The sequence below is a fragment of the Molothrus aeneus genome, chromosome 11, assembly GCF_037042795.1.
Source record: "Molothrus aeneus isolate 106 chromosome 11, BPBGC_Maene_1.0, whole genome shotgun sequence".
NCBI classification, from domain to species: Eukaryota; Metazoa; Chordata; class Aves; order Passeriformes; family Icteridae; genus Molothrus; species Molothrus aeneus.
Genome location: NC_089656.1, coordinates 10,217,578 through 10,238,777, shown reverse-complemented (window position 1 = coordinate 10,238,777; position 21,200 = coordinate 10,217,578). Strand labels below are relative to the sequence as shown.

Below are 21,200 nucleotides of genomic sequence, written 5' to 3'. Positions count from 1 at the left end.
TAATGGTGCCACTTGTCTCCTTTTTCCTGTTTACACCTGCTGACACTTACCCTCCAAGATAGTGCTGGAATAGTAAAAGAGAGGAAGAGATGCAACATAGGGCAGCTCAGGATTGTCAGAAAATACAGGCAGAATCACCAGAGCAAGTTCAAGAAGGCATGTTAAACATAGAGCATGCTGATCTTATTGATAAAGGGGGCAGATCCAAAAGAAGGCAGAAATATTTAACTATAAAGAAGAGCTTGAGAATAAGTGTACTGCTGGCAAAAAAAAAAAAAAAAAAAAAAAGAGAAAAAAAGCTTTTTATATTTGTTATTTGTGTGTGTGTGTCACAGCTTTGCAATGATAACCTGTAAAGCTCAAAGGTGTAAGTGCAGGTAAGACAATACTTCTGTTGTCTATTAGTGACAGGTACCTGTTCAATTCACAAGAAACTGGGAACTAGACCTAGGAAAAACTGACATAAAAGTCAAATTGTTTGACAGTTTGTTATAAGATGTATAACCAGCTAGGACTGGAAAGAACCTGCTTTCTTCCTTTCCATTTGTTATATAAGCCAAAATTAATTCAGTATTCCACATCTGAACATATAATGCCACTTTTCATGTTTTCTGCTTTCATTTGAAAGGGCATCAACCCTGAGAGAACCAGTTTAGGCACAATGTAGAATATTTTGATATAGTCTGCAAAGCTCTGAGAGGTGTCAGTATCCAGAAATTAATCTGAGAACAAAGCAATGATAAAGATTGATCTGAGGTGACAAATATTTTCTTAATTTTGCCATTTAAAAATGTTTATGGACTATAACTGGATGTGTGTTGGTGTAGTTCTGAAATCTCTGATCAAATCATGTTCCTTTTTAAGTATATCATCTAATTGTTTCTTTCAGAATGCTTGCTCAGCTTGGTATTTTCTCCATGCCTAAATAGAGTTAGTAGCACCTTATATTTAAATAGTGAAGTCAAGAGTTAATTATTGAATTTGCATAGCATATGGTAAGAAACTGTGAAGCAGTTCCTGAGGTGCACAAACCTTGCATTATTAATCCACCAAATTACTTGGGAAAAATTAATCTTAACAGAAATAAAGAATGACTCTCAGTTCTTACTTATGATGATCATCTTGATACTTGAAAGGCCCTTAATAGCCCATTAGCAACCCATTATAGTGATCTTTCTGCTAAGGTGACCATCTCCTGCCATGACAGATGTGATTACACACAATGCATCTCCAGGCTCTGGGATGGGTTAGCACTGATCCAGGATGCACACATCCCAGTGGCAGACAGACAAGAAACTCAGGTTATTGTTTCCAAGAACAAGCTGGTCAGAAACAAAATAAAAATTGACTAATGGACAGCTAACTTTCCCTTACTGATGTAAAGTACAGCCTAGAGAAAAACATATTTTCACATTCTCAAATGCATGAATGAAACACTGAAACAGAAGATTAGTGATTATTACCAATTATTACCAATAGATTATTACCAATAAGCATCAACTGAAGATACCTGTCTGTGCGTGGGATTCTTGAAACTTTTGAAATTATTTTCATAAGTTGTTTTGTTTTGTTTCCTAGTGGAATATTGATGCTGCCAAACAAAATAGGAGAGGCATCCATATGGAATAAGAGAAAGTTTTAGGGTTGAAACAGACAGTAATACAGGTCAAAGATTAAGCAGTGACAGAAGATGAAGTGAGCTGCCTAAAGTATCCAGAAAATTAAAGATCTAGGAAAATAATCTGGTTTCTGAGATCCAGACATGTGTCCTATCTGGGTCAAACCATTACCTTTTGAGGCCAATAGCTTGGACAATGTCTAATTAGCTAATATTTTGAAGAGATTGGATGTGAGTAAGCAGTGATAGGACCTAACACCTGTACAGACATAAAAAGGTAATAGTCCATGATGTTTTACCAGCTCCGCAAAGAGAATTACTAAATTTTACATTCCTAGGGGGAATTGATTTAGGAGTGAACCTGGTGTTATATAAACACACTCTTCATGGCTAAAGGTACTTCACAATGTGAGAGTCCTCTTTAGTCATAGAAAATGCATAAATCTCTATTATATGAAAAAACCTGAAAGCCAGCTTGCAAATTTCCCTCTTAAGAGAACAATAAAAGTCAATCATTGACCCAGAAAAGCTCAAATAAAGCTTTACTTATAATTTACAACCAAACAACTTACATCAAACATTTTCTGAGGGAGAGAGATGTGAGTGACTCATTGGAAAATGTAATCTAGACTAACCCTTGGCCTTTGCTCTCTCACTCAGGCTGCTGCTACCTGCAGCTGTTCATTTAATGCAGAAGCATCTCCACTCTGCAGAAGAGTTGAATCCACTGCATACCAGCATTATTGGGACATGGGATTAACACACTGTAAACAAGATTTGTCTTATCACAACTGGTGGCAAGAGACTGCTATGTAGAACTGTAAATTGTCATGAAGCTGTCTCCATAATCCTTCCTGCATTCATTTTTATTAGATTTCTTACTGCTTCCTTCAATCATGTTTGCAGATTATTAAAAGTAGGAGTTTGGGAAAAAGCAGTCTTTTGAGCTGTCAACTCTGACACTGCTGCACAGACAGAATGCATATAAATAAAAACCCTCCTAATTTTTGCTTTAGTAAATTCTGATGTTACACAATTACATGTGTAATTTTGCTGTTAGCTGCAAGTTCCCAGGTGAGACTGGAAGTGATTTTGTCTCCTTTATCATGGCTTGATGAATTTTTTAATACTAAAGGAACACTTGTGTATTAGCATGTCAGGCTGGTGAAACAATCAGGTTGATACTGAAATCACTTTGCTTCGTTAAATTCTTATCTTCCTTTCCATTTTAGCACTTCAGATTTTCAGTGTTTGTTGGCAATAAAGCATCTTCAGCAATAAAATAATGGGAAGAACAAGGGAATTGTGTTTGAGGAAGGGGCGGCTCGTTCACCCCATGCAGAGTTGAGGGGAGATCCCTGGGGTGCCACAGTCGTTGGGTTCTTCCCTGTGGAGCTTTGGGAAGTCCTGATTTGAGTCAAGAGAGGAAACAGAGCACGCCTGTGTCTGTGGTCAGCTGAGCGCAGTCACCTCAGGGTGCTGCTGGGTTTGTGTCTGTTTGTCACAGCTGCTATGACCTTGTAGGAAATCTCCAGGTGCTGCCCAGGAAGAGCACCCTCCCTCCTGCACCACAAGCATTCCTCCTGCCCAGTTTTGCTAGTACAGCCCTTCCAGTATTTTTTCAGGACACCACAATAGTACTCTGATTTCAATTTCTCTGCCACTTTAGAGTATTTGCTTTTTTGATCAGATGGCCCAAGTGCCTTCACAGTGCTCATTTCCCACAGCAGCTAGCTAACAAAACTCCTCCTACTCATTACAGTTCTTTTTCTTTCTAACTCCTGCATAGCTTCTCTAGGAAGTAACAGCACCTGCAGCCCTCCTGAAACCTGAAAAAAATAAGTATTTCTTCTTCCTTTCTGGTTTTTTATGGGTTTCCCATTCTTGATTCACAGCTGTCCTTCCTCCAGGGTAGAAGACCACCACTGCAAGCACCTTTTCCTGCTGTGACTCCTCAGGCTGCATTTCTTCTGAGCCCTGTCAAGGGACTTATATAAACCTCCTTATGCTGCAAGTAGTTAGTACATCTTTTATTGTTAGCTGTTAGGAGTAATGTTTCAAAACAAAGCCTAATTAATCACAGAAGTGAGTAAAAGTGAATAATTAAATTGAGATAAAAAGTATAATTCACACAAATGCCTAATTATTGTCAGTCTATTACAATTTTCAAAATCTCATATGCATCTTAATTCACTTGTGAAAGTTGGGAATGCAGCTCTTCCATCACTTAAATAGTTTGGGAAATGTTGTTTACCACTTCTTGTTTCTTCCCTTGAATCTATTTTATGCTGAATACTTTTTGCACAGATGCCTGTCATAGAGCAGACTAGCACAGTGTTGGATCATTAAATATCAGCCCAATGCTATTCTGGACTGACTGAAATGCTTGTCATTGCCTGAGAAGGGGGAAAAGAGGGTTTTACTGTGCTTTGCAGGTGTTTGTTTTATGGTAAATGATATTCACATGATTTACATTAATTTATGGGTGACTGAGTGTGTCTAATGGTGTCAGGATAATTACAGGGAAATGTTTTATGGTTTGCAAGGAGCAGAACTCTGTTTTCCTTCATGACTGAGGCCTGGGTATGAGAAGATAAATGACTCTGGTAGCAGAACACATCTGATCAGATTCATTATACACGGCTTTACACATCTTTGAACTCTGGCTGACTCTACAAAATGGAAAGAGCAGCATCATGTCTTGGGGTGCCCTCAAATAAGGAAAGAGGCATCTTTGCCTGCCTTGGGGAGTTTGAGCAACAGGAGAACCAGAGCTGGCTAGTTTCACTCAAAAGGACATTTCTCGAATGCTGTGATACCTTCACTTTTCCTTGGGGCTTGAGATAAAAATTGCATTACTGCCTGGCTAATTCCAAGGGTTAGTACAGACTAAAACAGGCCTGTTCTCCCAGGAAAGAGCAAAACTCAGGCAGAATTCTACCCCAGGATTGGAGCCTGGTGCCATAATGGATGGAAGAGGACAAGGAATGGGGCAGGAACTGGAGCAGGGTGTTCTCATGAGCCAGTGATCCCACAGATTTGTGCAACCTCACAGGGATCTAGGACACAGATCCTGGAGACAATGAGGAAGAGAACAAGCACAGATTTTTGTCACTGTGTTTCTGCCTGCCCAGGCTTTAGCCCAAGTCACTCTGTGGTCAGATTCAGACAATGTGCCCCAATGCCTGCTCAGTGAAACCACATGGAACACATTTGAGAAGCTAATCTTATCAGAAACTGCTTTTTGAAATTCATGTAATAATTGAACCATTTGCAAACTTCCCTACTGGTTTCTGTTTGCTGTTCCACTCAGGCACACGGGGATGGATGCCCTGTGGGCAGGTTCATCTAGCATTAATTCTGCAGCTCAGCAAAGGGGAATTAAAGTAATAAGGCAGGGAGACAAGGGACTTAGGCTAAATCAAAAGTAGAAGTGCTGTGTATAGATGTTAAAAAGGGAAAAGCCATGGTCTTCAGGGTGGAAGTGAATGGAATGAAAGGACTCAGTGGCAAAACAAATATCAGTGGGAAAGTCTGACTCCATCTGATAGCAGCACTGTTAATGCCAGCTATTCCAAAGTCTCAATGCCAGTTAACAAAAAATAAAAAATTAAAATCACACTAAATGAAATAATAAGTTCTTCTTTTCCCTCTATTTTCTTTTCATGAGTACAGTACACGGAGTAGTCCTGTCACATTTTTTGTCATTTTTCCCCACAACAAATGAAGTATAGAAGTATATTTTCTCATTAAAGTGAGATCAGTGTGTGCAGCAGGTTCTTGTTATGTTTCTGAATCTGCCATGGCCCTGCAGGGTGATCCACATTAGCAGTTTTCCTGCACTTACATGCTTTGCAAAGCAGGTTGAGAGCTGTGGGTGTGAGGTTCTAGAGACCAATCCTGTGATGTGTGAGCCATATCCAGAGGGCTTTCCTCTGTGCCAAGTCCCTGGTAGGTCCTGTTCTCTCATGTACACCAAGGAACCACAAGAAAAACTGGGTAGTTTTTACTCTCATCCCTCCTAATCCTTGGTGTCATTCCTCAAGTCTGCACATCTGCATTGTTTAACATTTACTTCCTTTGTGTTTATATAATCATTATCTTGGCTTTCAGTAGAAGTTTATGCCAGGGCTCAGCTTATTTGGAAACTTTTTTTTTCATTTCATTTTTCTTCTAAAATAATTTATTTTGAAAATGAAGTCCATATTTTGTATTTTCTGGCTGGTTCTTTTTACTCTGCCCTGGAATTTACACAATCATTCCAGTATATTTGTGTTTTACTTTCTGTAATTTGGCAAGAAATTTGGAATAGTATGCATTCCTCCAAGTATTTTCTTCTAACTTTTTGCTCAGATTTGCTTTTTTTCTTACCATGCCTTAAATTTGACAATAAGCACTTCTCATAAAGATTTCAAAGAACACCACCTATGTCTCAATAATATTAAGTTATTTTCTATTCCTCAGACTTTTGAAAAAGCAGAGCTTAAGTTTTCATGCTGGAACTTAAATTTTTTTAGATTCCTAGTAAGATATAAAATGTTTGTGAACCTATTTCTTTAGTTCATTGATATTATTGGTGAAGGAAGGGCTTTACTTCCAAAAAAGCCTTTGTCTCACTCGAAGTGAAATTGCTCATAGCAGTCTTAAATGTGAACTACAAACTAATAGAGTTCCTCTGTAGCAACTGCTGTCTTTCCAGCATATGAACTGCATTCTGAAATTTGAATATGTAAAAGGACTAGGTCAGGCTGTCTTGAGGATATAAAAATTATTGGATGAAGTAAAATTTTGCCTGAAATCAAATTTGCAGAAAATCAAATATCTGTTGTTTAGTTCTAAGCAGATGTTGAAAAGGTTTTCCTGGATGCCATCCTTCTTGATAGGATGTATTTTGATCTGAAGCCAAGTAAAAAATCTGGATGCTAGTCTGGATCTGGAAATTTTCTTTAAATAAGCATATTAGTTAAGTATGTAAATCTGCTTATCATCACTTAAGGAACATTGCCAGAGTAAGAAACATCTGGAGCTCAATATCAGCTAACTTATTAATTCACATTTTTAGTATGTTGCATCCAGAGTATTGTGGGATTCTGTTATCTCAATTGCTTAAGTCAGCTTTATCTTAAAGGCAATTAGCTGTAAGTTCTGTTGTTTACATTTAGACTCACACAAAATCCACAGAGTGCAGTTTTATAGCCCCACACACTCAGCTTCCCAGAGCTGCTCAGAAATAGAACAATGCACACTGTGGTACAAGGAACTCAGAGCTAAGGTAATCATGGCTTTAAACACCAGTGCTTGCTTCCATGGGAGACAGATTCTGGAAATGATTGCTGTTACTGGTCAGCATTTTGAGCTCCATGGTCTGGTTTCTGTATCTGAACTCACCACAGTCTAATTCCAAGAAATGATTATTTGACCTGTTCTTGGTAAGAACATAACTACAGATGTCAATAAAACCATGGACTTACTCAGTTTTATGATTATATTTCCCCCTAAGCTGAAAAAAGATTCTCAGCCTTTAAATTTACACCAAGCCATTTGTATAATTTTTAGCATTTTCAAAACTGATGGATGCTGGATGTTTCATAGAGTATTTCTGCTAGCTTAGATCATAGATTATATTAACCCATGAGAGGTACCTTGCAGTTATTGAAGTGAGAATGGCTAATGGCTGTCCCTTTATATGTGAAAAGTCTAGAAAATAAAGGAAACGTTGTTTCAGGAAATATTGTTTATTGGTGATGAGAAATTAGTATAAATCTCTACACAGAGGAAAAAATATCCAACATTTTGAAACTGAATCAAAATCTTAGAACTGCACAACTAAGATGGAATATACAATTCTACATAATTATAGTGTATTCTGCCTAGTTCACATACTCTGGCTATGCAGTTGAGGTGCCTCAAAAAAAGTGCACATAATTGTCAAACTTAGGTAGTAACACTTAAAGGATATAAATGGATATAAATACCCCTTTGTTTCTTTTTTTTTCAGTGAAATTTAATGATAATGGTACTATTAAAGTAAAACTCTTCAGACCTGATGGGATTCAGAAAAAAGCACAAGCTCCAATTAATATTCTAAACAGATCCAGCCCTTTCCAGGAACTTGGTAGCAGCCTAAGGTAGTTCAGGTTTGTGTACCTTAAAATTAAAGACTGTCTTAGCTGCATCCTCCTGCCAAAGGATATTTATATATTTATATTTTGCATTTACTCCACGGGAGTCAGGCCCAACCCAAAGCATTCTGTGAATTAATTTTTCTCAAGTACTGCTCATTGCAGTCACAGTCCCTTAGCTGTGGATCAAAAGTGTTGGTCTCATGTCCTTGAGCAGATTAGGTAACAATTTATGACTGCATGTGCTTGATGTGGCATCTGCTGATGAATTTAAATGCAGCCTTACAAACAGACCATAATGATCACTATTACTACTTTTAATAATTTGATTAGATGTAATGGCTTTGGAGCAAGGATTGCTTCTCTGTTGTTTGTACTTGTCACTGTGGAAGGGAGTACTGATTCAGAGTTTGATTTCCTTGGTGCTGCCATAAAATGAAAGCTACATAACAATATTCATAGTAATTTGGAAATATAAGGCAGATGGGGCCTTCAGCTTATAAAGATGATTTTCTCTCATGTTCTTGCTGTTGCTCTGACTATACAAAGTCACATTAGGGCATAAAGAGTTCAGTTTTTGATATATAGAAGGAAAATTAAAGTATCTTAGTGTGATTCCATGAAAGAATTTTAATATTAACTGGGCAAACAAAGCTTGCATGTATGATCTTCTGTTACTGTTTAAATTCTCATTATGTTTCAGGGTTTTAATAACTGGAAGTTTCTTCACAATGTACCTACTATGTGAGCTAAGCTGGTCCAAATATTTTTCCTGACTCAAATCAATTAAGAATATTGTGTTTCATTGTATACTTATAAATACAGATAGAGTCTCTCTCTAGAGAGTGTACACATTAGAAGAGACAAGTTTTGGAGGGCAAGAAATTACTAGCATAGTGTTGAAAAGTGTTTCTATTCTGTGAAACATAGAAAATGTATTCATTTTTATTATATACAGTAGTTATACATTGCATTGCTCAGCTTGTTGTGTACCTACTTGTTTTATGTCCTTATAGTAAGTCATGTTTCTATATAATAGATTGTAATTTTCTACTGGTCAAGATAAGAAAACAACACAGGGAGTATAATAATATATATATATATATATATATATATATATATAAACAAAAATTAATATTTTATCATACAACAACATTTCTATTCACTTATTTTTTAAAGGAATCAGTGTTGGGGTGAGAGAAACCTATCTTGTATTATTTTAAAATCTATTTCACATGCATTTGAGCAGTGGAGTTAAAGTAATCCTCATACTGACTTGCATACATACAGGCAGAAAATATTTAACAGGAGCATTACTGCTAATTTCTGTTGTGATTTTAATTAATTAATGTCAGTTCATCTGTGCACAGACGACATCCTGGGTTGGGTTCATAAGAGTCTGTGAATCCATTACCTTCAGGTGAGACACAGCAATAAGCACAAGCTGAAACTTGTTCTTTGAACTGGATTACACCCAAGTGTAGGCTTATTTCTATCTATGTTGGTTTGGGCCCTCTCCTCTTTTTTTATGTTCTCTTTCTTAAAAAAAGTGAAAAATCTTACCCAGATTGTAGGGAAAAGCTTCTAAATACAATGTAAATAAACACCTGAAAGAAAGAAATCTGTGATACAGTTCATAGCTGTTTATCTTTGAGTGAAAGACAAGAATTGAAGGGTGCTGTCCTTGCTTTTTTGTTCCTCTGGAAGAAGCATAATAGGAGAAGGTGAGTCATGAGTATGTTACAGGAAACATGCAGCTCAGTAGTACATTCTGTTTGGCCTACTGAAATTGTACTGTTAGGAAAATTCCTCTACATTGGCAGTGAAAGGTCTAAAAATACTTTTCCAGCCCCTAAATGATCAACTGTGTGTGTGTAAATGATCACCAGTGTAGCTTTTAGGCTGAAAAGTTGTGACATAGATGTAAAAATGACTTCCATGGAGCACTCAAAAGACAAACAATCCTTCTAATGTCATTGGGGGTTGCAGATTATTTGCTGAATTAAAATGAAAACACTTTCACACACAAAGAACACAGAATTTCATCACATTGATATATCTTGAATGAGCTGTTGAAAAGGAAGATATTTACTGGAATTCAGAAAGAATTTTCTTGAATCCTTTTGGTGATAATAGGCCCTCTTTCTCTCTGCATCACTCAGCATCTGTCAGCACTGAAAACGTGGGCCTAAAATTTTCACATGGAGTTTTCTCCATTATATTACTATTTTTTAAGAACAAAAAATAATGTTTTTTGTTAAATCCAAAGAAGAATTTTGTTATGACTGTAGAATGTGGTTCTGGAGAGGAACAGCAAGTATTACCCAGTGAATCATACTTTTCAAACAAAAAGCAGCATACAGGAAAAGATCAAGGTTTATTATGCCTCACTTACTATCAAAGAAAAATCTAATGGCAGATGCAATGTTAGCAAATTCATGGTGCTCTCTTCAGTTTTCCACAGCAGATGAATGACTGTAATTGATGCACTGGTCAGATAGATGAAAACAAAATAACATTTGTCTTTGACAGATCAAGGATTCACCTGCTTTCTTTTAAGAGAAAAACATGAAAGCTGGAATGAAGTTTTATTGGAAGTGATGCATTTTCATTGTCAGCAACAGGCATGTGAGTGCTGGCGTGACAGAAGGTAAGCTCAATGTTCATATTTAATATTTTATTGCTAAAAGGCATGGATTTTTTTCTGAGTAATTTATAATTCTAAGAGCAAGATTGAGCAGGACCCTGTGTTTAGCAACAAGTGAGGAGGCCAAATGGTTTTTCAAAACTTATTGTGTGCAACAAAGCCACTTCACTGCTCAGAATACCTTAGAGTGTGCACTATGGACTCAGCAATATGGAAAATAACCAGAAAGTCCTCCTTCTACCATCTTTTCTCCTTCTTGCTGGTTGGTATTTTCCTTTATGATGTACCTAATGATTCCTTTTGGTTTTTGAGGGGTGCTTGTCAATATGGTTAAAATATTCTGGAAAGCCAAAGGTTATCTTTGTACCTTAGGGAGGGTAGAAGACCCCATTGACATTGGTAGACAAGATCATTGGTAGACATGCCTCCCTCCCACCCCCATTGTACTGTCCCTTAAAACTATGTGAAACAAGCAGAAGATATAGTTAGTGGTTTTATAAATATAATTTTATCCAAAAATTCCCAGTTCAGAGGACTTGCAGAAAAACCCCACTATTTAAGTCAATATCTATTGTTCTCGCCCCCAAAAAATTAGGGTGCTTCAGAAAAAGAAAGGACAAGGTTTTGTCTGCTGCCATGCTATCTAAAGTGCATGGCCTTTGCAATAAAGAAATACAGTATATAAAACAACTTTTCCAATGAAAGCTGAATAAACAGTATTGTGTTTAATTTGCAAACTATTAAATTTGTGATAATGCTATTTAAACATTGTGGTTCTCTACTGTACTTATCTGATATAATTCTTTCTTTGCATACAACCATGTCCTTCCAATATGAGTTGTCACATCTCTGATAAAATGGAATTGAGAGTCATGACAAAAGCAGGAACATCTGGGAAATGAGAGCAGAAAAGCTGAGTGTCAGATAGCAATCAATGGATCACTTATGGCAATTATGCTTAGGAAATTAAGGTAGTGCAGATGATGTAATTTGCACATGACCAGGCTGGTGAAGGGAGTCAACTCTGCTCCCCTTAGGCAGTTCTGGAGATGCCTGTGCAGATGTCTGTCCTGGAAATGCCACACGTGCAGGAGAAGCTGTCAGCTCCCTGAGGAGCCACCCACCTCAGCTGAGGCAGAGCAGGGTGAATGCCCCCTGGCAGTGCCATCCATTAGGACAATCTGGGTAAGCCACACTCTAAAGAAATGAGAGAAATGAAACATGAATTGTAAAGCACAGAGAAGCTCCCCTTCCACTCAGTTTAAGCTTCCTGGCTCAGTCCAATCTTGACACCTCTCCAGTGACACGACACTTACTCTGTTTTGCCAGTCTGTCCTTTCCCATTTATCCAAGTGTTTTTGACTTTTTTTTGTCATTTCAACTTAGCCCATTTTCCTTCTCTACATTTTCTAGTGCAATTAGTTCACTGACTTTGCTGCCTTCCCTTTCACATCATGTCAACTAATCACTTGTCTATATTTCTCTTGCCTCAGCTGGGCACATTTCTCTTATGCAACAATTCAGCTTTAAGCTTCCCCTCCTCTTTGTGCTGCCCCCATTATTATTTATTAATGCTTTGCACAACTCTTCACCAAGAACTTTGACTTATCTTAAAGACTTTCAATAATTAAGCCCCACAATAAGCCTATACAGGATGCAATTATATTATCTATTTACCAGATGGCTAACCAGGAACAGACAGAAGTTAGCTAAATTGCCCTGGGTTAAAAGTTGGAGAAAGACAGCACTGGGAATAGAATCCAGTGTTAGTTGAGTTTCTCTGCCAAAAGCTTGTAGTACTACAAAGTGTGTATACCAGCTGTTGGGGAATCACTGTGCTGGCCCAGAATTGTCCTGCTCTAGCTAAGAGCTTAAGATCTATTATTGAATAGATTTTCAAACTCAGTCCTTGCCCTTTTCTTTCCTAAGGGGACAACAGAAACATCTGAACTTGTAAACGTAAAATGAAACTCTGCTGATGTTTTCCCACCTCTTCTGTCGTAGCTCTGTAACTGAGTGAGGTCTATGGATAGCTGTTTTTTTTTTAAAATCATGTGTATTGTCAACAAAACACTCTGAAAAAGAGAATGTCATTGTTTTTCTGTCTATCAATCTTTCTGTTTGTCACAGTGCGAGCCAGTCAGACAGCCTGCCCATAGCACCAAAAAGCCATGCTGGATTTGTTATCTCTGTGACCAACCATCTGGACTACATACTGACTTCTCTGTCACCATCAAACAGAGGAATCACACTTTGTAAATAGTGACTTTAGGGATTTTTTTCCAGAGCTACTTATTTGGTGAGGCTGGCAAATTCTAACCAGTTCTTCTAAGTTTAGGTCTTGATGTCCATGTTCATCCTATTGTCATGTGTATGATCTTTGATATGTAGAATATTGAACAGAATAAAGCCTATGGACTATTCCAGATGCAGGGTTTGCTGTGTATTTATGAAAGCATTGACATGGTGCTCTATTTTCATGAAGTATTTTAGGATCATTTTAAGTCTTTGGGATCATTTAAAGTGTTACAATGGAGACTTGCAGTCCTTTCATGATCCTTTCACTGATCTTGAAATCTTATTTTAAACTAGACATGACCAATTTTCATGCTGGCAATTAATCTACAAAGAATGATTCTTATGATGGACAGAAGTACTGATTCTCTGCTGCCAGAGCTGTGGCCAGAGTGTGATCTCTTCTATAAAGTTGGTCCCATTCCCCGTGGAGGGAGAGCTGTTGTTCAAAATATTGTCATTAAGTTGTAAACATGAAGAAATACCTTTTGGTCATTTTGCCTTGAACAACCTATGGGTTCCTGGAAGCTTTCCAGTGTGAATGGTGAGGGCAGCAGTCTCCAGTTATTCTCAGTACAGTTCCAGATCTTCAGGCACGTGTGTATTCCAGTGCCCAAGGTGATGCCTTCCAGTTGGACTAGTTACAGCATCCTGCATAAACCCACTGGAGCTGCAGAAAATCTTTAAGGGCCATTTGAGATTTTGTCATAAGCAAGATTAAATGCTGAAGTCTAGATGGCCTTTCTAATTTGGGGAGGAAAAAAAGCCCATCCATATGAAATTGTGCTCATTACTGAGGAAAATAAATTCTTGTCTGTCAAGCAAACTGCTAGGCTTTAGAAATGGTTAGACTTGCACATCAATTACTAGGGAAAAACAACACCTGTGTACACTAATTACTTATTTAATGGAAGGTTTTCAGATATAGGGTCAAATTCTCCACTTGCATCAGTTGTATGCCACAGAAATGTCATTTTTGTCAATGGAAAACCCCACTGATTTACACTGGTAGGTGTTAGAGTAAATCAGGTGAATGAGATGTTATGGTGCACAAGAGGAGTGTCATTGTAATAAATAACATCTTTAACTTTTAAATGTATGCTTTATATATTCTTACACGATTGATGTCCCTTTAATACTGTTTGAGTTAATTTGAGCGCAGTTTTGTTTAGTCTTTGTCTCATGTTTGTTGACTTTTTAGTCTCCTTGCTATGTCAAAAACATTTCGATGCTATAAATAAGAGCATGGATTAAATACATCCTTTGTGACAAGCAATGTGCAGAGCATTCACTTCTTTCTTCTAGAAGATAGATTATCTTTTTCATTATTTTGAATCTGCACTCTTCCAGTATTCTGAAGATCAGTAGAAGTACATTTAAACACAGTTATGGAAAAATGATGTTATATATATATTTTTTTCTGCTTGTGACAGATGTGTGCTTGCACCTGAAAATATCCACACTCATACAAAGTACAATTTTAAGAAGTTGCAGAATCCATGACTGTGGTTTTATTTACTACAGGAGCTGTGTATGATGCTGTAGTACAAGAGCTTGCGCTATAATGGGATTGTGTATGATTCATAGGTTAAATCAATTAGGTTTAAAGTATTCCCTCTGGCTAAAGAGGTGGGTGTACAAAGGATCAGACTGAGGAGGTCATCATGCATCAGCTGTAGCTCCCTGTGCCTGGCACTTGAGGAGCTGTGTCCTTATTCCCACCCCCACCAAGCATTCTGAAACATGTCTGATGTCCTGGCAGGTATCTTTATGGTTATATGGGTATGGCCAAACCTCTTACAGGTGTAAGTTAACTTGAGTGAAACTGTGTGTTTGCATTAAGGGAAAATTTAATGGGTGGTGTGCACTGCACCCACAGCAAAGGGAGACTGATGGAGTACAGTACAGTTCACTTAAATAAAAGCAAGAAACAGGAGGAAACATCAAGGGCAGTTAGCCATACAGTCTAGGTGCACACAGAAGACATCATTGTATATTTTCAAGTTGTATATTTTCACCAAATATCCCATTGAGCCAGTGATCTGCAGACAGGAGTAAGACAGGATGAGTCTTTCCTTGTGTAACTGTCCTAGGGCTCAGAAAGCCCAGTGACTCTGAAGTCTAGTCTGATCTCAGGCAATTCTATTTTATATTTGTCTTCATTATTGAGCACGCTTCATATTCTCTTCCTCGGCTCACTGCAGCTTCATTGCTTCATTTCATGTATCAGGAAGCCGGACAAAGCTCAACTGGCAGCAGGATTTAGACTTTTATTAAGTCAGATAGAAATCATCTCACTCAGTAATCTGGAAAGATGTTGAGAAGTCGTGAGTTTGGCAGGATGGTCCTTTTTAATTACTGCAGATTTCTGATCTACATTTCCCTGCAGTTTAGCATATTGTTGTGAACTTGCAATGTGAGTGTCAAACTCCCCTCTAGTGGTTGCTACACAGAGAATAAACATTGATTTAGCTTGATGACAAGTATTTAACTTTGGACAGAAAAAGATGACAATTCATATGAGATTCTGATGGTTGTACATAGTGAAATTTATTTATTTGTCTTTCTTCCTCCTTTAATGATTTAGTTACTTCACATGTTGAAATACTGTAATTAAAACATGATTCATTGTCAAAGCAAACAAACAAACACAAACAAACAAAAAGAATGATGGCATTATGCTCTGCAAAATGCGAATGTGCCACCTATTGGTGATGCCTCTGCACTTCTTGATTGCTCTCCAGCAGGTCGGTGGCAAGGTCACCACGAACAATGCCAGTTGTCCCAAACCACACAACAGGGCTGCACACAGCTCTCTGCCTGCTTGTATTAATGCAGGACTAGTGCTGCAATAATATAAAAGCAAGAATTGAGCAGTAAGTGTGAAATAAAGAACTGAGTGTTAAAAATGTGCAAAGAATAGAGTGACTCATTAAGTGTCATTATGATTAAAGAGTTCCATTTCTTGCTAACAGAGTTCTCAGCAGCAGATTGTGAAACCAGAAATACACTCTGCAAGGCAGAAGTTTTTTGCTATGTGTGAAGAGGAAAGATATGGTGAACTTGTATGTTTCTCAGCCATCTGAGCTGTAAATTTGCACCTCTACAATCCTCTCAGAGAATCTGTTAATAACTTTTTGGAAGCTATTCTGCTTGAATCCTATAAGGCAGTAAGATTGGATCCTGCCTGCACAGGGTCCATGCATGGAAAGGAAGAAGCCTCAGGACATCTGACACTGTAAACTCTGTTGTGAAAGTTTTGTTTCCCAGTTTTCAAAAGCAGCCTTCATTCATCCTTTATGCATATTCAGCATTGTATTTCTGCTGAATAAATATTTCCCACTGGTACCTCTGTTCTTCAGCAAGTGCCAGTGATTAAACCAGTCTATGCAGAAGTGGAAACTGTATTTTAAATCTGTGGTCCTTCTAATCTGGTTTTTCTTATAGTTTATATAGCAGTTACCAATTGTTCCACTCTCCAGGATAGTACTCACTCACTGCTTATAGTACAGGGTCATCTCTACTTCATTTCATTTAGTAGAAAAACAAAAATCAATGTTATTAGTTTCCTCAGTCTAAACCCAGCCAAACTGCTATTTAGTAAAAAATTTTGGAATGTATTTTTGCTCATAATCTTCTCTATTGCATAGTTTTAGTGATGGTTTGGTGCAGTTTTTGTGCTTTGTCTTTTTTTTTCTGTTTTTTTTTTTGTTAGTGGCACAGCTTAGTGATAGGACAGAGTCAGCCCTGACTGGCTGCAATAAGCTAAGCACTGGTGTGTGACATTAAATGTACACACTAGAATGTAAGATGTCATTGGAAACAAAACCAGTTCTGGAGAGATAAGGTAATGAGTGCTAGCATACAGCAAGCACGATTAAAGTATACCACAGTGTAATATTTGACTAATCATCTAAAAATATTGGTTTTCCTTAAACTTGAGATTTGCCAGAATCACAAAACAACCCAGCAGCCTAGATAAAAGTCAGAATGAAGAATCAAAAAACCACATTTCCACATTTGAAAATATGGGGTGTGTTGTTATGCCCATAAAGATTGTAAAGCAATAGCTGTGTCAGGTCCTCTTAAAAATAATACACTTTCATCTTATGTCTTAATGTAAGAGCTTCTTTTGGAGCAGATGTTCTGGGAGTGCTCCCTCCCTTCTGCAATGACAGAAGCACAGCAATGCTCCTAGAGAGGTTTACCTTTCAGAGCTGACAAGTGTTAAAAGAAAATGGGGGGTGCGAACAGGTTTATAATCTACATCACAGATATGTGGGAAAGGGTTTTAAAATACACTGTGTAAGGAAGAGGAGAAAAATCAGACACATTAAATAAAGTCTATATAAATAGTAACAGTGAAGTCATACAATGATCTTTAGCAAAATAAGCCCCACTAAAGCAGGCCATGAGCAGTGAGAGCTGCTATTTCTTATGGGATGCAGTGATAAAGAAATTACATACTTATTTGAGAGGAACATAAATAAAGATTAATAGGTTAATGAGTTATTTTCCTTTCATTACTATACTATTGTACTTTATTATAATTGCTTTGCACTCATTTAATTAAATTTGAACTAGGGCCAACACAAGATAATTTGTTTTCCCTGTACTAAACAATGAGTATGCAGATTGGAAGTACTGAAGCAGTAATCAGCCCTCTGTTTGCAACACTTTTCTACTCTGAGTAGACATTATAATTGATAATTTGATTGTTGCAGCACTCTGTGCAATATATTTTAAAGCAACATTAACATAATGGAAATTATGTTGTGTGCCTAATCCAAGCTTTTCACTGTGTAAGTATATGAATCCCATTCTGTAATGAATTAGGGCACTATCCACCAAACATGCATTCAACCTTTACACGCCTCATTTTGGAACAGAGCTATCTCCTTCTAGTCTCCAGTCAATGTCTTCTCTATCAAGTTATATCACTGAAGTTGTACACAAAAAGAGCTAAAACAGCTAAGCTAAGCATTTCAATGAAGGCTGATTTGTTCTGAAATAAATCTTTCATTAAAACTAAGTAGGTTTTTTATAGTCCCTGTATAATTTTTGCATTATTTCCAAGGAAGGTGTTTATCCTGTCCATTAGATTTTATCTTTCCATTGTCTCTTTCCACCTTCTGAGAACCCCACTAGCAAAACAATGATGTGACTGAGAAGCTGAGGTAGGACTTTTCAATGCCTTTAATATAAACAAAAGCTACCTCATTATATTTTTATATATATTGAACTTAGGAAACAAAGCTTTTTTTTTTTCACGTTCTGCAAGAATGAGAGAAAAGACTGAGGTTCTGTTTGATCTTTTCCTTATCCCAATCACATGCCCACCATGCAGTTTTAATGCATTCCTTCCTGCTGCCCACAGTCCCTGCAGAGGAGTTGGTGTCTGCATCTCCTGGCCTGATGAAGTCCTGAGGGTGGTGGGACAGTCCTGAGCCCTTGTGTGCCATCCCAGCAGTCACCAACTTGCCTTTCAAGTTTGGGCCATGAAAAAGAAGAAGGAAAACATAGTGAAGTGTGCTGGCTTATAAAACTCTGCCAACTTTAACTTTATTTGTTTTCTGACAAAACAAGAGTGGTTTTGCTTGTGTAAATATTTGAGTCACCTCACTTAATATTTACCTGAAGTGTCCCTGTACTAGAAAGGTGAGTTGTGGGTTTGTAAAATAAGTTCAACTTGTTTGAGAAAAGTGTTGTAGAGGAGAGTATTTCACTTACTGTCTTTTAGAACTGAGCTTGCAAAGTCTCCTATGGTGTTCCTTATGCAAGGAATCCTACTGAAAATAATCATGATTAGTATTTTAGAGAAGTCATGATGAGCTTAACTGTGCTGCTCACTGGAGAGCAGTGCTAATGAGTGTGGAGAGGCACAGGTTGTCTGCACAGACTTTTGTTCTCCACCATGTTTCCAAAGGAAGTTTTTGAAGGAGGTAGGAAGCCTGACTGACAGGCTTGACTTCCCTCTTTTTCTCTTCTAGTGTATAAATCCATTTCCTTCTGCTGACAATTCTTTAACATCATTATAAAGCCTAATATATTAGGAGAGAGGCCACTATAATACTCCTGGAACTGAGAGAAAATTAGAACTACAGGAAAAATGAATGGTGTTACAGATATTCAAAAAGGTGTCAGAGAGTGCTCCTTGCATCACCACCCAGCTCTAAAACCACTGATCCCCTGAGAGGTTCCCTCTGTCTGTCACTATGGTGTGACACTACGCGCTTCCACTTTTATTGTTTTGGGATTTCTGTGCTTTTCCAGCCATGTAACAGGACCTTGAGGAACCCAGCCTCAGAGTTCCTCTCTTACATATGAGTTTTCACTAAATAGGTCCCCAAGATGTGTTTGGGGTCCAGCAGTAATGAGGTGGATTTGTGTGCATGAAAGGAGATGGAGCTGCTGCCCATGGTGAGGCACCACGGTGTGTTGGGAAGGAGCTGGGACTGCAGGATCCCTGCTGGAAATCAGGGTGGAGGGAGCTCCTCTCAGCTTCTTCAGGGCCTGCAGGAGGCTTCTCTCCTGCACTTAGTAGCACAGAGACAGAAGCCTTTTGTAACTTGTCTACCATGAGGCCTAACCAAAGTCCCCTGAGTCTTAATAAAGGTTGCAGTCATCCTCAGCGTGTTCAGTTTTGCAATAAAGGTTGGTGCATTTCAATAACTTTTGAGTTTTCCAGAGATAGGCTTTGCCTGAGCAAAGAGACACGGGGTCCATAACAGACAGGGCATCATTTAGTGTTCATATCAAGGATTGGTGGGATTTTTCCACACCACCTTAGAATCTGTTACGGTGGATTATGCCTTCAGAAAAACTAATTTATAATGTCTCAAGTAGAAAGTGGATCATAAGTGCTCTGTCTTTTTAACAAAGCCACTGCTGTCAGCCCATAAGGCAAATCCAGGGAGGCTTCTGTTTTCCATTTACTGTACTTTTCAATTGATTGGTCAGTCGTGTGTATCCTTTTTCAGTTTCTTTATTCCCTCTCTTTCAGACTTGGGATATCATTGCCTGAAATCCTGAGGGTAACATTATAGATTTCTTTTTATTTCACACAGAGACCTTTAAACACACAACATGCCTGAGTTACCCCTCTATCTAGCTTTAAATCAGTCTGGGTGTGTAACTCAAATCACAGATTGAATGCTATAATATTGCTTCTTTGCACAATTTAAAAGCTTGGACTAAAAAGGGAACAACCCTTTTCATAGGTGTGCATAATAAATATAGCATGACTAGAGATGTAAGAATGGGAGAATATTTTGATATGAGGTGTTTTAACTGAGCTAGGTTTATAGTGAAATTGAAAAGTGCAAGAAGAAAGAAAAGCTCTGAAAAGCGTGAGGGGATCATGGAAGGGTATGGATGGAAAATAAAATAGGAGATTTTCAAAGCTGAAGTTTTGTAGCTAGAGAATTCTACCTGCCATCCAGTGTGGATATTTATTTGGGATAAATAAAATAGCAGTTGAGACTGTTGAAATGCATATATCAGTCATCTGTAAGATAAAGCAGGTGGGGAAGATTGAAAGATTACAGAACAAAGGGGAAAGTGTAAGTAAAAGGAAGAAAATAAAAGAAGTCTGTGTGAAGGCTAAGATAAATAAGAGATTTTCTGAATACACAAGAAATGAGGTCACTGGAGAATGCAGTTGAGTTTGAGACATTGCAAAGGTAGCCTACCTTTGGTTGAAAGAAATATATTTTTCAGATGTTAAATTCTTTGAGTCAGTTTTCTCAATGAAGATAAGGATAATACAAAGAAGAGACACTGAAAAAGAAAAAGGAATGAATGTAGACTCTGAGTACTGACAAAAATTAGCACTTTAAAAATCAACCTAGAATTCTGGGAGAAACTGAAACGCTCAAGAGGAGACATGAACATGCTGACCGTGGTATTGGAAATAGTGCCTGGCTGGAAATGCCTGAAGGCTTGAAGTACAGTCCTGGATGGTGATTTCTTGGCAGACTTCAAGTTATGACATGCAGTTTGGATAGTCTGTGGATACAAGAGAATAGTTCTGTACAAAGCAGTTTCCACTATCCTTGTGTACTATGGGCTTTTTTCAAGTTTACAACAGAGAGAAGGGCACCCAAATGAGACCAAGGTGAGGTTGATGTGGAGGAGCCATATTCTCACTCTGTTTGAGTGAGGGTATTTAAACACAATGAACTTAGGAGGATAGGAAAGACCATGAGCTTGTAATCAGGTAAAGAATATATAACATGCTTTCAGAGACAGCCCAGACCAATGGAGAGCAGTAAGACTGAACAGTTCTCAGTGGCAAAACAAAACAAAAAGTTAAAAAAAAAAAAAAGAACAGCAAAAAGAATCAGTTCATCAAGGTGTGAAATGCAAATACAGAGGTTTCATGTAGCCTGATACTGATGAGGCATGACAGTAACATCGTAATGCTCGAAAGACCAGTTTTAATTATCTTTTTAAAAAGTTACTGTATGATCAAAAAAGGTTCAAAACCACTGCTAGTATGGTACAAGGGCAGAGAGAC

At 37.8% G+C, this 21,200-nt stretch overlaps 1 long non-coding RNA gene across 1 annotated transcript; it reads right to left on the bottom strand.

Moving 5' to 3' along the window:
• Positions 1-15,207: 15,207 nt before the first annotated feature.
• On the bottom strand, positions 15,208-18,153 carry LOC136561291 (uncharacterized). The gene is made up of 2 exons (XR_010784315.1): positions 18,023-18,153; positions 15,208-15,528 (listed from the first exon to the last, which is right to left on the bottom strand). It is a non-coding gene; the product is annotated as an uncharacterized lncRNA (long non-coding RNA).
• Positions 18,154-21,200: the final 3,047 nt, after the last annotated feature.